A 13846-nucleotide genomic window follows, 5' to 3' on the forward strand; every position below is an offset into this window, starting at 1 on the left:
GGGCCGGGCTTAGAGAACCATCTTTTTTTCCACTGTCCTGGTACATCCAGTGCATCAGAGCAGCTCCTTGGGGGGGCCCCACCCGCTCACTGCTTAGATTCACTGGTCCGGGAAGGATGAAAGAAACATTCTTTGGTTTGCCCTTTCTGTCCAAACATCATGTGATTCCGTGGCACTCGTCCAGCCTGGAGCTAAACAAGGCCAGAAGCCTCTGACTCCCACAGTCACAGCTTGCTCCAGGCAGATCCAGCGGGGAGTCTCCCACAGGCTTCCGAGTCCATGGGAAAAGAATGCGGCCTGAGAGACCTCCCATCGGAGCAGAAACACCCAAGTGCCCCTGAGGCACATTCATGAGTACCAGCAACATGGAATTTCTTTTCAAATGTCACACATGCAAAACAAGCCCGCTTATTTGTACATCTGGCTCACTGGGCTTAAGGGGAAAACAAAACAAAACAAAACAAAAACCTTGAATTTTATTCACTTAATTGTGCTTATGAAGCTATTGGGTAGATCCAGAAATATGAAACTGACAGTCCTCAAAGTCTATGAGATACAAGATTCTTCTTTGTGTGTGCGCGCACATGTGTGTGAGAAAGAGAGGAAGGGGCTAAAAGAAAAATGACCTAGACTTTCCAAATAGAAAGCTTAGTGAATCCTGGCTCTGCCACTTACTGTGTGATCGTACCCAGCTTCCCTAACTTCTCTAAGTCTCAGTTTTCCCATCTGCACAATGAAGACAATAAGTACCGTGTTTCCCCGAAAATAAAACATCCTCCGAAAATAAGACCTACTTACAGGTTTCCTTCTGTGTGAAATATAAGGCATCCCCCGAAAATAAGGCCCCTCCAGGCTCTGTCTCAGAATGAAAATTAATTTACCATAAACTGGTCGCTAGGGCCGCCCCGACTGGCCTCTAGCAACCAGTGACATTAAGTGGAGTCCTGACGTCACTGCTGTGTGGAGACTGAGCAGAGGTCGGAGTGAGCTGTGAGCTCGGGGCGGGAGAGAGGAGGAGACTTTTGCAGATGCATGTAGAAGAACAGGAGGATTAGAGCGGACGGGACACGGCGAAGGTGGTGAGTGCTTGTCTGTCTCTGGTAACACTCACTACCTGATGCTCACGGCTGCCCTCATGATGACTGAAGGTTCTCAGTCAGTGGCAGACCCTGCTCCAGCCCAGATCCAGGCCCCAGCAAGTCCAGTGACAGTCCCCAGGCAGGCCCCAGGGGGTAAATGTCTGATAAAGGGGTAGGGGGGATGTCTGGTGAAGGTGTTCAGTGGCACAGGGGTGGGGGGAGGGGGATCACTTAAAATGACACAGGAGGATCAGAGTGGGCAATCAAAATGACACAGGAGGAACAAAAGGGGTTACTAAAATGGTAATCCCCCCTCTGATTCTCCTGTGCCATTTTGATTCCCCCCCTCTGATCCCTCCATGTCATTTTAAGTGATCACCTTGATACCCAAATTCCTTTTTTTTACCCCTAGAAATGAGCACAAAAAGAAAAAGCTACTTCGTGGAGTACAAGAAAGGAATCGTGGAAGACTCTTGGGGCCAAAATCTTACTGCTTTCTGCAAAGAGATGTTGAGTATCTGATTGGTCCGAAAATGGCGAGCAGCGTATGGTAACCTCATTGAACAAGTGGACAAGGGAAATGCTAAAAAGCGCAAGTGTGGATCAGATCATCAACCAGTATTTTCCGAGCTGGAAGACCTGATCTGTGAATGGGTTGTTGACAGGAGAGCAAAGGCTTTGGTTGTGAATAGGGCTCAGATTCAAAAATTTGCCCTTGCAATGGCACCACAGTTTGACAGAGCCCCCGAAGACTTCAAAGCATCACAACACTGGCTGGATAATTTCCTTCAGTGAAGTGAGCTGTCTTTAAGAAGATCTACAACATTGTTTAGGTTGGAAGATACTCCAGTTATTAAGTGAGCACTTGCATTCAAGTCCTTTATTGATGATGCTGACTTCTCTAAATACAATCTTTCCAACATGATTGCTATGGATGAAACTGCAGTGTTTGTGGGCCAATCATCTCAAACAACAATTGAACAGTGGGGTGCCTCCTTAGTGTGCATTCCCTCCACTGCTTATGAAAGTGCACATGTTTCCTGTATTTTGGCAATTCATCTGGATGGCACTAAAATCCCACCTTTAATCATTTCTAAGGGCAAGAAGGAAAAGATTGAACGTGTTTTGGGCATTTTTATTCTTGAAACTGAAAAAGCTTGGGCCTCACAAGCAGTTATAAGGAAGTGGGTCAATTTAATGCTGCCACTTATTATGCAAAGGAGCCAAAGAGGTCTGCTAGTCTGGGATGCAGCCAGCACTCACCGCTCTAAAGACATGAAGACATTTCTTCACGAAAGAAAAATAGATCAGATAATGATTCCCGCAGGAATGACGGCCTATCTCCAGACTCTTGATATTGCAATAAACAAGCCAGTCAAAGACAATTTGCGCATGGAAATTAATGACTACATTGAAAATAGAATGGAGAGAAATCAACATGGAAACTTTGTGGAACCTAAACTGCAAGAAGTTGTGACTTGGGTGAAGAATTCATGGGAGAAAATCACTGACAGTTGCATTGAAAATGCACTGCGAGCAGGCTGCCTTGACAAGAAGTACTCATTTAAAGACAGAGCTATTGCTAAACATGAGAGATTTGGTCCACTGATTCTGAAAGAAATGGAGTCACAAGAAATTCACCAGGAAATTCAGGAATTGGATTGTTATGATGATGTTCCAGAAGATGATGACATGATTGTCATTGAATAAATGAGTAAATTCTTGATAAATGAGGATTCACAGTTTATCTGGTTTGTGTTGACAACTACCGGTACTACCGTACTGTATACAGGTAATACATTTCCTTTATTTTCATTTAACAATAAATGTGTACCGTCTTCTTCTTCATGGAAAAATAAGACATCCTCTGAAAATAAGACCTAGCGCATCTTTGGGAGCAAAAATTAATATAAGACACTGTCTTATTTTCGGGAAAACAGGGTAGTTCCTACCTCACAGGGTTGTGCTAAATTTAGCTATTAAGTGTAAAGCATTGAATAGATTCAATAAATGGTAGCTTATTATAATACTGTTTCTATTGAGACAATGACAGATAAACAAATGGCACCTTCTTTTGCAACAAATAATTGTGTGTGTGTGTGTGTGTGTGTGTGTGTGTGTGTGTGTGTTTCTAAAAAGAGAAATGGGAATATCTCAATTTTAGATGGAAGTCACACTCTTCAAACTTCATGATTACTTTTTGGGTCTCCTATTATGCCTGTGTGTCTTATTCTGCCTCTTCCTATTACTTACCCTCCCTTACAGAGAGTTCCAGAATATAAACAAAGCTGCACCACCTAAAGTCACCTTGAGTGCCTTCCGGTGTTTTGTGTTACCCCGCTGGCAATGCCAATAGGACTGTTATTAGTGCACGCTGCACTTTAAACTTGTTTTTTCATCTGAAGTTCTCCAAGCTGACAAGATTATGATGTGTTCAAGATAAAGAGCAGTACCTACAGAAAGCCTCCCAACCACATCTTCGGCAGTTGTGTCTAGTGTGAAAGGAGGGGAAACTGCTCACGGGAAATGTGTTCAGGGCTTCTGGGAGATCTGTTTCAATCATCTATCACTGCATAATAAACCATCCCCAAACTCAATGGCTTTAGACAGCAATCACTTGTTGGCAAAAGATTTTGCAGTTTAGGCAGCACTCAGAGGAGACAGCCTGTTTCTGCTCTGATGGAGGTGAGCGAGGCTGCTCAGGGCTCAAAGATCCACTTCTAAAATGGCTCTGTTACATGGTTCACAAGATGGTACTGGCATCAGCCGGGAGCTCCGCCAAGGGCCTTGGTTCCTCTCTACATGGTTGCTTGGACTTCCTCACAGCATGGTGGCTGGGTTCCAGAAGGAAAAAAAAAAAAAGCTGAAACTGCTAGGCTTCTTTTTTCATTGTTTTTGCAAAATGTGTTTCTTGGGACAGTTCCCCACTCATCTCATGCTGCTGAAAGAGCCTCCTTCTGTAAGCCTTGCTTTTCCTCCTATCAGCTGCCAGAGCATAGGGGAACAGCCAACACAAAACCAGCACTTGTGCGTGGCTAGGGAGGGCAGTGATTTATAGCATCCTGGGCACTTAACATCCACAAAGCAGGCACTGGGGCTCTGCACCAGGCACTTCTTCTTGTGTTTCCTCTTCTTCTCCTCCGAAGCGGGATGAAGGAAAGCTTAGTAAGAGGCATGTTGCTGTAGGGCGGTTGTCACTCCCAGAAAGGTGAAACTGCTAGGCTTCTTAGAGCCTTGGCTCAAAAGTCTCCAGAAGTACTTCCTGCACATTCTATTGATCAACTCAGACACAGGATCAGCTGTTCAAGGGAGAAGTCATAGGCTTCACCTCTTGGAAGGGTGAGTGACATACACATACAAGGAGGGCAGAGTAATTTGAAATCACCTTCAGGGACTAGGTAGCACAGGCCCCCACCAGTCAAAGAATAACCCCATCCAACAATATGTGGGGTTAGACCTCATAGAGAGCAGAAGCTAAATGTATTCTCCTCACAGAAACTGGGGTTCTGCAAAAGGCCCACTAAACGGGAAGATGAGCATAAAAAGGGGACAATCATCCAAAGGCAACAATCATATTGCACATTAAAGTCATAGAAATCTTTCCTGAGCACCTATGGTGCTGAAACTAAACCTCGTGTCTCTCTCTCACTGAATGAAGTGAAAAGAATCCCAGTCTTGGTAACAAAGTCCTGGATTGAGCCTAGTTTCCTTGCCATTTTAATGTCCTCACACAGTCACTTCATTAGCTGAGCTTCACTTTCCTCATCTGTAACTTGGGGATAATAACATTTGCCTTCTTGTTCACAACAGGACGTTTCCAATTACCCTGGAATGCAGGGAGATTCCAATGAAAGCACGTGTGAAAGTGCTCGGTTGACAATCCAATATACTACCTTACAAATGTTTTATTAATAAACTAGAGGCCCGGTGCACAAAATTCATGCACAGGGTTGGGGGGGGGGATCCCTCAGCCCAGCCCACACCCACTCCAATTTTGGACCCCTCAAGGGATGTCCAACTGCCCGTTTAGAGCTGATCCCATTGATTGGGCCTAAATGGGCAGTCAGACATCCCTCTCACAATCCAGGACTGCTGGCTCCCAACTGCTTGCCTGCCTGCCTTCCTGATTGTCCCTAACCGGTTCTGCCTGCAAGCCTGATCACCCCCTAACCACTCCCATGCCAGCCTGATTGATGTCTAACTGCTCCCCTGCCAGCCTGTTTGCCCCCAACTTTCCTCCTCTGCTGGCCTGATCATCTCCAACTGCCCTCCTTTGAAGACCTGGTCCCTCTCAACGGCCCTCCCTTGCAGGCCTGCTGCCTCCCAACTGCCCTCCCCTGCTGGCCATCTTGTGACCACATGGGGGCAGGATCTTGAGTGTTGTTGGAGTGATGGTCAGTCTGCATATTACTCTTTTATGAGATAGGATAGAGGCAATGGGTGGGGGCCAGCTGGTTTGCCCTGAAGGGTGTCCCGGATCAAGGTGGGGGTTCCCGTGGGATGTGGGTCGGCCTGGGAGAGGGGCCTGTGGTGGTTTGCAGGCCAACCATGCCCCCTGGCGACCCAAGTGGAGGAGGGAGAAGAGGGAGAGAGAGAGGCCCTAGTATCTGGAACTTATTTACCTTCTACAATTGAAATTTGTAGCCTGGAGCAGAACCAAGCCTCCTGCTTGCTCGATGGCTACAGCCATTTTTATTTGGTTTTATGTATCTTCTATAATTGAAACTGTATCCTTGAGTGGAGGCCTAGGCCAGCCAGGGTGTGTGAAAAGCTTGGCTTACTCTATTGAAACCCGAGCCTCTCAACTGCTCTCTGTGGTTGCAGCCATCTTGATTGGGATTAATTTGCATACTCACTCTGATTGGCTGGTAGATGTGGCTTGAGCAGAGTGGTGATTAATTTGCATATTACTCTTTTATTAGGTAGGCTAATGCACTGACTCTTAAGATCTCAGAACTTTAAAGGGAACAAATCCCCTAGACATCATTTTCTGGCACACCTGTGCCTGACGCCAGCTGGTGGGGACCATAGGGGTGGGTTGAACCCCTCTCCTGCAATGCAGATTTGTCAGGGCAGGTGGCAAGTGCAAAGATGGAATGTGAAGGGACGAAGAAAAAAGAGGTAGAAAAGTCCAGTATGGCGTTTGTGTGCTTACTGCATGCATTATACCGTAATGTTGATATAACATGCCTTGTTATAGTACTAATTCAAGCCTTCTAAAATGTTGATTCATTTTTAAATTGACCTAAAAATGTTTATTGAGAGAGACGTTATGGCATAGCTATTGAAAGCACAAACCCTGGTGCCACACTGTTTCTGACTAAAGTTTACTGGCACGGTGACATTAGAGAGTTGCATTAACATCTCTGCGCCGAATTTCTCACCTGGCAATGGGAAAATAAGCGCCCACTTCCTAAGACTGTTGTGAAAACTTAATGAGCTGTGTGTAAACACTCGGAACAGCACCTGGCAATGAATAAGTGTGAGCCGGAGTTTTTTTTTATAATACCTGATGTTGTGCACTGGGCTAAGAACTTTACAGACATGGCTTAATCTTTAAATATTATTTATTTATTTTGGAGAGAAAGATAACGGGAGGGAGGGAGAGAGGGAAAGAGAGAGATGGATTTGTTGTTCCACTTATGCAGTCATTGGTTGATGCTCAGATATGCAATGATCTCAAACCTGAAACCTTGTTGTATTGGGACAACACTCTAACCAACTGAGATATCCAGCCAGGGCTCAGACATGACTTATTTATTGATAGCAGCCTATGAGCATCAACTAAGTACCTACTGTGTGTCAGGTATTGTTGTAGACTCTTGGGGTCCATGGGGAATGAATCAGATACAGATTCCTGTTCTATGGAGCCCACATTCCTCTATGGCACATGTGTCAAACACAAGGCCCGCGGGCCAAATCCGTCCCGCCAGGCCTTGCAATGTGGCCTGCACCGCGCTGTCATCACTGCACTCCGCTGCGTTTCCATCACAATGACAGTTTATGACTGTTCAGTAAACCATTCAGCCCGCGATTTAGGCTGGATTTTAGATTTTGGCCCCTTCTCTGATTGAGTTCGACACCCCTATATCTATGGAGAGAAGACAGCGAACAATAGGTAAAGTAAGTAGGCTGTGAAGTTTGACAGAAGAAGTAAGTGATATGAATAAAAGAAAAAGTAGAGCAGGGTGCAGGAACTAGGAATGCTGGTGGGGAGGACTTAGGCCCGGCTGAAGTTTTAAGTAGGGTGGTCATGTTCGACCTGGTTGAGCGGGAAAATTTGAGCAAAGTCTTCAAGGGTGAGAAATAAACCAGCAATCAGCACTGCAGGGAAGAGCATTTCAGGCAGAAAATCCCTTGCATTAAAGGTCCCACCTTGGGAGCTTGGGAGCAGCCTGGTAGGGCTGAGGAACAGCAGGGGGCAGGAGTGGGTGGGATAGAGGAGGTGGGGAAGTCTGCTGCAGAAGAGGTTGCCACAGTGAGGGATTGAGGAGAGCTTGGTAGGCCTCTGCAAGGCTGTAACTTCCCGATGAGTGAAATGGGAGCCAACGGCAAATGATGGGAGTCATTACTGATCCATTAATTAATGGATAAACGGGGGCTGAGAGAGGCTAGGTAACTACAAAAGTTGTACAGAGTCAATGAACAGTTGGGATTATTATCCTACAGATTCTTATCCTTTTTATGAGGCAGAGAGGGATGATGCAAACAGGGGTGGGGGATAGTCAACCTTGAGGAAATATGGCCTGCAGATCCTCCTCTGTAACAAGAAGGAATTGAATCCATGCTCTCAAAAGGCCTAGATGTGATGATTTATCATTCACTGGCCTCCAGAGGACAGATGGAAGATATATGAGATGGCCATTGCTCTTGCTTGGCCAATGGACTTTGACATTGTGCTCCCACAAAACCTTACACATAGCTCTGTCATAGATCTTTTCATATTGTATTGAAAATATGTGCTTAAACATCTGTCTTTCCTTCACAGACGAAGGCTCCCCATTCTTGCATCTGACACTGGGCTTAAATCACAGGTTTCCCTGCAGTCAGCAGTGGATTTGGCGAAGAGTAGGTTCTCAACAAATATATGTGCTCTGTCTTCAATTTAAATCAGAACAAAGAGACTTTATTGCAGGGAAGTGGCGGTCCTGAGTTAGTCTGAGAATGACAACAGTAGAAAGTCAGTCCCTAATGCTCTGGGCTAGAAGGGCAAAAGAAGGAGTTACGACAATCCAGGGTTTGGGGTCACCAGACAGAAGCTGGAACCAAGGAGATACCTAGGAGAAGAAACATCTCCGCCTCAAAATGTTTTCTGACCTGGATCTTAATGTGCAGCCTGACGTGGCCCACGCATTCTCCTCAAAGAAACCTCAGAATCTGCCTCTCCTGTCTTTCCTAGACTACCTGGAGCTTAGGAGCAGTGGAGAAGACTGATTAAAGGCTCAGACTTGATCACTTCTGGGCAAGTTAGTGGCCTCTCCGTGACTTAGTTTTCTCCCCCTGTAAAATTGGGACATTACTATGTCTCAGAGGAATAGTTTAAAGATGAAAAGTGAGATTACATTTATAAAATTACACACACATACTTTTTTCCCCATAAATGATATCATAGGCTGCATATTGTGCATATTTTTCATTAACAACAAATCTGGAAATATTTCCAAAGCTGAGTACAGTGATATGATATGATGCCTCCATTAATCTGAACCCAATTCTACTTTACTGTTCTAGGAGCTAAAATTATATTAGTTGCTGTTTTTTTGTTGTTGTTGTTGTTTTTGTTTTTGTTTTTCAGGGAAGGGGGCAGTGATGGAGGGTTTTTTAGCATTAGATTGGACTAGTATAGTGTCATTTAAAATCTCACAGTGTTTTTCATAATACTTGTTACAAGCTGTGTTACTCCTATTCTATACTCTGCAACTGAATTTTTAAAACCTAAATGTAAGACTTGGCATTCATTTCCATTAAGTTACATTTTGTTGTTTTGACCTAGACTCAAGGTCTTTTGAAATTTTGAGTCTTTTATCGAGACAGCGATCCCTCCCAACAGTGCACATAGTCACTATGATTTTATTTCCATGTCACTGAAGCATCCAAGGCCAAGAACAGAGGCTTGTATATCATGAAGCAAATGTGACCTTGCTCCAGATACATAGATCTGCTTCCCTTGTACTGTCTTGGCAGGAATGTTGTTCTGGGACTACATGTTCTACTGGGTCCTAACCCTTTGCTTTCCCCCTCCTTCACCTCCCTGTTTACACCAAAATCAAGAGACAGTCAAGAATGGTGAAGGAGAGAACATATCAGTTTACTTTACTATTCATAGCTTTGGTGACAAAAACAAAATTCAACACAAGAGGAGTTTGAAATAATGAATATAAAATACGGGGGGTGGGAGGGGTGCACTGAAGATTCCAATTAGAAATTAAATATAGATCAGAAACTCATTTGATGAATTCATTACTTATTAATCATATACCCAGTCAGGAGAGGGTGAAAGACAGGGGATACCCACACTCCTTGTAAATAATCAACAAGCAGTCTGACTGGTGTGACTCAGTGGTTGAGCATCAAACTACGAACCAGGAGTCACAATTTGATTGCTGGTCAGGGCACCTGTCCAGGTTGCCGGCTCAATCCCCAGTAGGGGGCAGGCAGGAGGCAGCCAATGGATGACTCTCTCATCATTGATGTTTCTATCCCTCTTTCTTCCTCTTTCTATAAAAATCAATAAAAACATGTGTGTGTGTGTGTGTGTGTGTGTGTGTGTATATATATATATATATATATATATATATATATATATATATATCCTTCCTATATAATAAAATGTTAAGATGCAAATTGACCGAACAACAGAACGATCAGTTGCTATGGCACTCACTGACCACCAGGGGGCAGATGCTCAATGCAGGAGCTATCCCTTAGTGGTCAGTGTGCTCCCAAAGGGGAAGCATCGCTCAGCCAGAAGCTGAGCTTCATGGCTGGCTAGTGCAGCAGCAGTGGTAGGAGCCTCTGCAGCAGCACTAAGGATGTCCTACTGATGGCTCCCAGACTACGAGAGGGTGCAGTCCGGGTGTAGTATGGGCTGAGGGAAGCCCCCCACTAAGTGCACAAATTTTATGCACCAGGCCTCTAATATAGATATAGATATAGATATAGAGATAGAGATAGAGATAGAGATAGAGATAGAGATATATAGAGAGATAGAGAGATATAGATACAAATATAGACATATAGAGATATAGAGATATAGATAGATATAGATTCCTGCAATAGGGCTTCCTGCTGTGGTAGCCACCCTGTCTGCTTCCCTCCCTTCTTTCCCGGCCTGCTCCGCTTGCTTGCTTCTCTGCAGCTTCACTCCCTTCTGCAGCATTTGGCTTCTTTCTACACTGTCTTCAGTCTGTGCTCTGGCCTGGATATGCAAATTAATCGCCATCTTGGTTGAGTTAATTTGCATACTCTCCCTGATTGGCTGGTGGGTGTGGGTGGTGGGTGTAGTGAAGGTATGGTCAATTTGCATGTTTCTCTTTTATTAGGTAGCATATATATAATCAAGCACAAAGTGGAAAGAGGCATACCTCTTGTGCATGCTGCTTTTTCAGAGCCTCTAATTTGGAGTATGTGAAGTCATCAATGGGGCTCACAGATGTCAAATTCTGTTTCCCTCCAGGCACATGGCAGGTGCAGCTCCCCATTTTTCATGGCCTCCCCAGAGGCAGTCACTATTAACTGTTTAATATATATACCTTTCCAGATCTTTCTTCTACATCAATATAAGTATGGGTAAAACATATCACAAGAAAATATTTTGAAATATTAAGCAAATGCCTCCCTTGTTACAATTCTCTGGTTTATTCAGCTCGGCTCTTTTATGCTCATTGCCACAGTGAGAGAAGGAAGAGAAAAAAAAAAAAACAATATATATATATATATATATATATATATATATATATATATATATATATATATATATATAGAGGGTTGTGAGCGTCTTCTCCTGGCTTTGGTTTTCAAAAGTCTAAAACCTTTGGAATGAGAATGAATCCTGGTATATATAAAGCCTTTGAAGAAACATAATAAATAAGAAAAGTAGAGGATTTGAGGACAGAGTGATTGTCCACTTGTCATTTTCCCTACCCTTGGACACTTCCATGTGAGGTGGGGAGTAGAGAGACTGAGAGAAAGTGGTGAGAATAGAGATTTTGCAAGGTCCTGGAGTGAGGGTGTCAGAGACCTGTCTCTGAACTATCATCCTGGGAAGCTGGCCATAGACAGTCTCTCAGACATTCTAGTGCATTGGTGAGAAGCAGGAGCAACAAAACAAATCCTGGGACTGAAGAAGAAGCAGGGTGAACCTCTGGATTAACAGGAAAGGAAGACCCAGAATCAGACAAGATCATATGAAAATAGCAACACTTCACAAATGGATCCACAGATTTAACACAATCCCTATCAAAATCCCACCTGTCTTTTTTGCAGAAATTGACAAGGAGACATTGATCCTAAAATTCTTCTAGGAATGCAAAAGACACAGAAGAGCCAAAACATTCTTATTTTTCATCATCATCCAAAGATATTTTTCCCATTGATTTTTGTTTGTTTATTTGTTTTAAGAGAGAGTGGAAGGGAGGCAGGAGGAGAGGAGAGAGAGATACTTTGATGTGAGAGAGACACATCTATTGGTTGCCTCCTGCATGTGCCCCAATGGGCCAGGGATCAAGCCTGCAACCAAGGTTTAGGCCCTTGACTGGGAATCAAAACCCTGATCCTTCCATCCATTGAGCAAAAGGCCAGAGAAAGCCAAAATATTATTGAAAGAGCAGAATAAGATTGAAGAACCCACATTTTCTATTTCAAAATGTATAGCAAAGCTACTGGCATAAGGCTTGAGATATAGATCAATGAGGTAGACTTGAGACTCCAGAAATAAAACCATTTATCTATGGTTAATTGATTTTCAACAAAGGTACCAAGACAATTCCAACACATGGTGCTGGGAAGACTACATCACCGCATGCAAAAGAATTGTTAAACCCCTCCCGAACTATCTCACACCATATATAAAAATTAACTCAAAATAAACCAAAGCCTTAATGTGAGAACTATAACATTCTTAGAAGAAAATATAGGGACAAATCTATGTGGCTATGACTTATGTAATTGTTCCTTAGACACCAAAACCATAAATAATAAATGAAAAATAGGTAAATTGGATTGTATCACAATTAAAACTTTTGTGCTTTCAAGAACACGATAAAAAAAAGTGAAAAATAACCAACATAATGAGAGAAAATGTTGAAAATCTTATAGGTGACTAGAGGCCTGGTGCATGAAATTCATGCATGGAGGGGCGATCCCTCAGCCCAGCCTGCACCCTCTCTAATCCAAGACCCCTTGAGGGATGTCCGGGACCCCTCAGGGGATGTTGGACATCCCTCTCACAATCCAGGATTGCTGGTTCCTAACTACTCACCTGCCTGCCTGCTTGATTGCCCCTAACTTCTCTCCCCCCCGCCCCCCAACCAGCCTGGTCACCCCCAACTGACCCCCCTGCAGGCCTGATTGGCCCTAACTTCTCCCCCGCTTGCCTGGTTGCCCCTTACTGCCCCCTCTGCCGGCCTGTTTGCCCCCAACTGCCCTCCCTTCCGCTAGTCACCCCTCAATTCCACTTGTGGGCCTGGTTGCCCCCAACTGCCCCCTGCCAGCCAGGTTGTCCCTGCTTGTTTGATCAACACCAACTACCCCTCCCCCACTGGCTTGGTTGCCCCCAACTGCCTCCCTCTGCCAACCTGGTCACCCCACACAGCCTGCTATTCAGTTGTTTGGTCATCCCTCACTAACCCCCCTGCTGACCTGGTCACCCCATGCAGTCTGCTTGTTCAGTAGTTTGGTCATCCCTGACTAATCCCCCTGCTGGCCTGGTTGCCCCATTCAGCCTGCTGTTTGGTTGTTACTGTGAGGGTGTCCAGACCAATTTGCATATTATCCTTATATTAGTATAGATAAAAGTATATATAAAGAATTCTTCTCTTTTTTGTGGCACCTCAGAGGCAGTTGGATGCTTCAGGATGATGCTGAACATCTCTTTTCTAACCATTGGCTGCCAGAAACTCCTTGAAGTTGTCAATGAATACAAACTTAGTACCTTTTATGAAAAGTGTGGGGCCATAGAAGTTGCTGCTGATGCTCTGGGGGAAGAATGGAGACATGTGTGGTTCGAATTAGTGGTGGGAAGGACAAATGAGGTTTCCTCATGAAGCAGGGTGTCTTGATCCATATCCATGTCCATCTGCTACTTAGTAAGGGGCAATCCTATTATAGACCAAGGAAGGCTAGGGGGGGAAAAGTACAAATCTGTTTGAGGTTTGCATTGTGGATGCCAATCTCAGTATTCTCAGCTCGGTCATGGTAAAACAAAAAAAGTGGGGTGGGGGGAGATATTCCTGGTCTCACTGATACTACTATTTGTATGGGCCCAAAGAGCTAGCAGAATTTGCAAACTTTTCAGTCTCTCTGAAGAAGATGATGTCTGAAGAAGCCTAGGATGAAAGCACACAAGATTCAGTGTCTTGTTACTCCATGTGTCATGCTAAAGAAACAAGGTACTAAGAAAAAATAAGGAAAATGCAATAAAATATGCTAAACTTTTAGCTAAGAGAATGGATTAGGCCAAAGAAAAATGCCAGGAACAAATTGCCAAGAGACATAGGCTGCCCTCTCTGAGAGCTTCTACCTCTAAGTATGAGTCCAGTCAAAACTGA

The 13846-nt window shown here is 44.2% G+C and overlaps 1 pseudogene; it reads left to right on the forward strand.

The window, feature by feature from the left end:
* The first annotated feature begins 13044 nt into the window (after positions 1 to 13044).
* On the forward strand, positions 13045 to 13846 carry LOC118722422 (annotated as a pseudogene).

The sequence above is a fragment of the Pipistrellus kuhlii genome, unplaced genomic scaffold (assembly GCF_014108245.1).
Source record: "Pipistrellus kuhlii isolate mPipKuh1 unplaced genomic scaffold, mPipKuh1.p scaffold_m20_p_2, whole genome shotgun sequence".
In the NCBI taxonomy this organism is placed as follows: Eukaryota; Metazoa; Chordata; class Mammalia; order Chiroptera; family Vespertilionidae; genus Pipistrellus; species Pipistrellus kuhlii.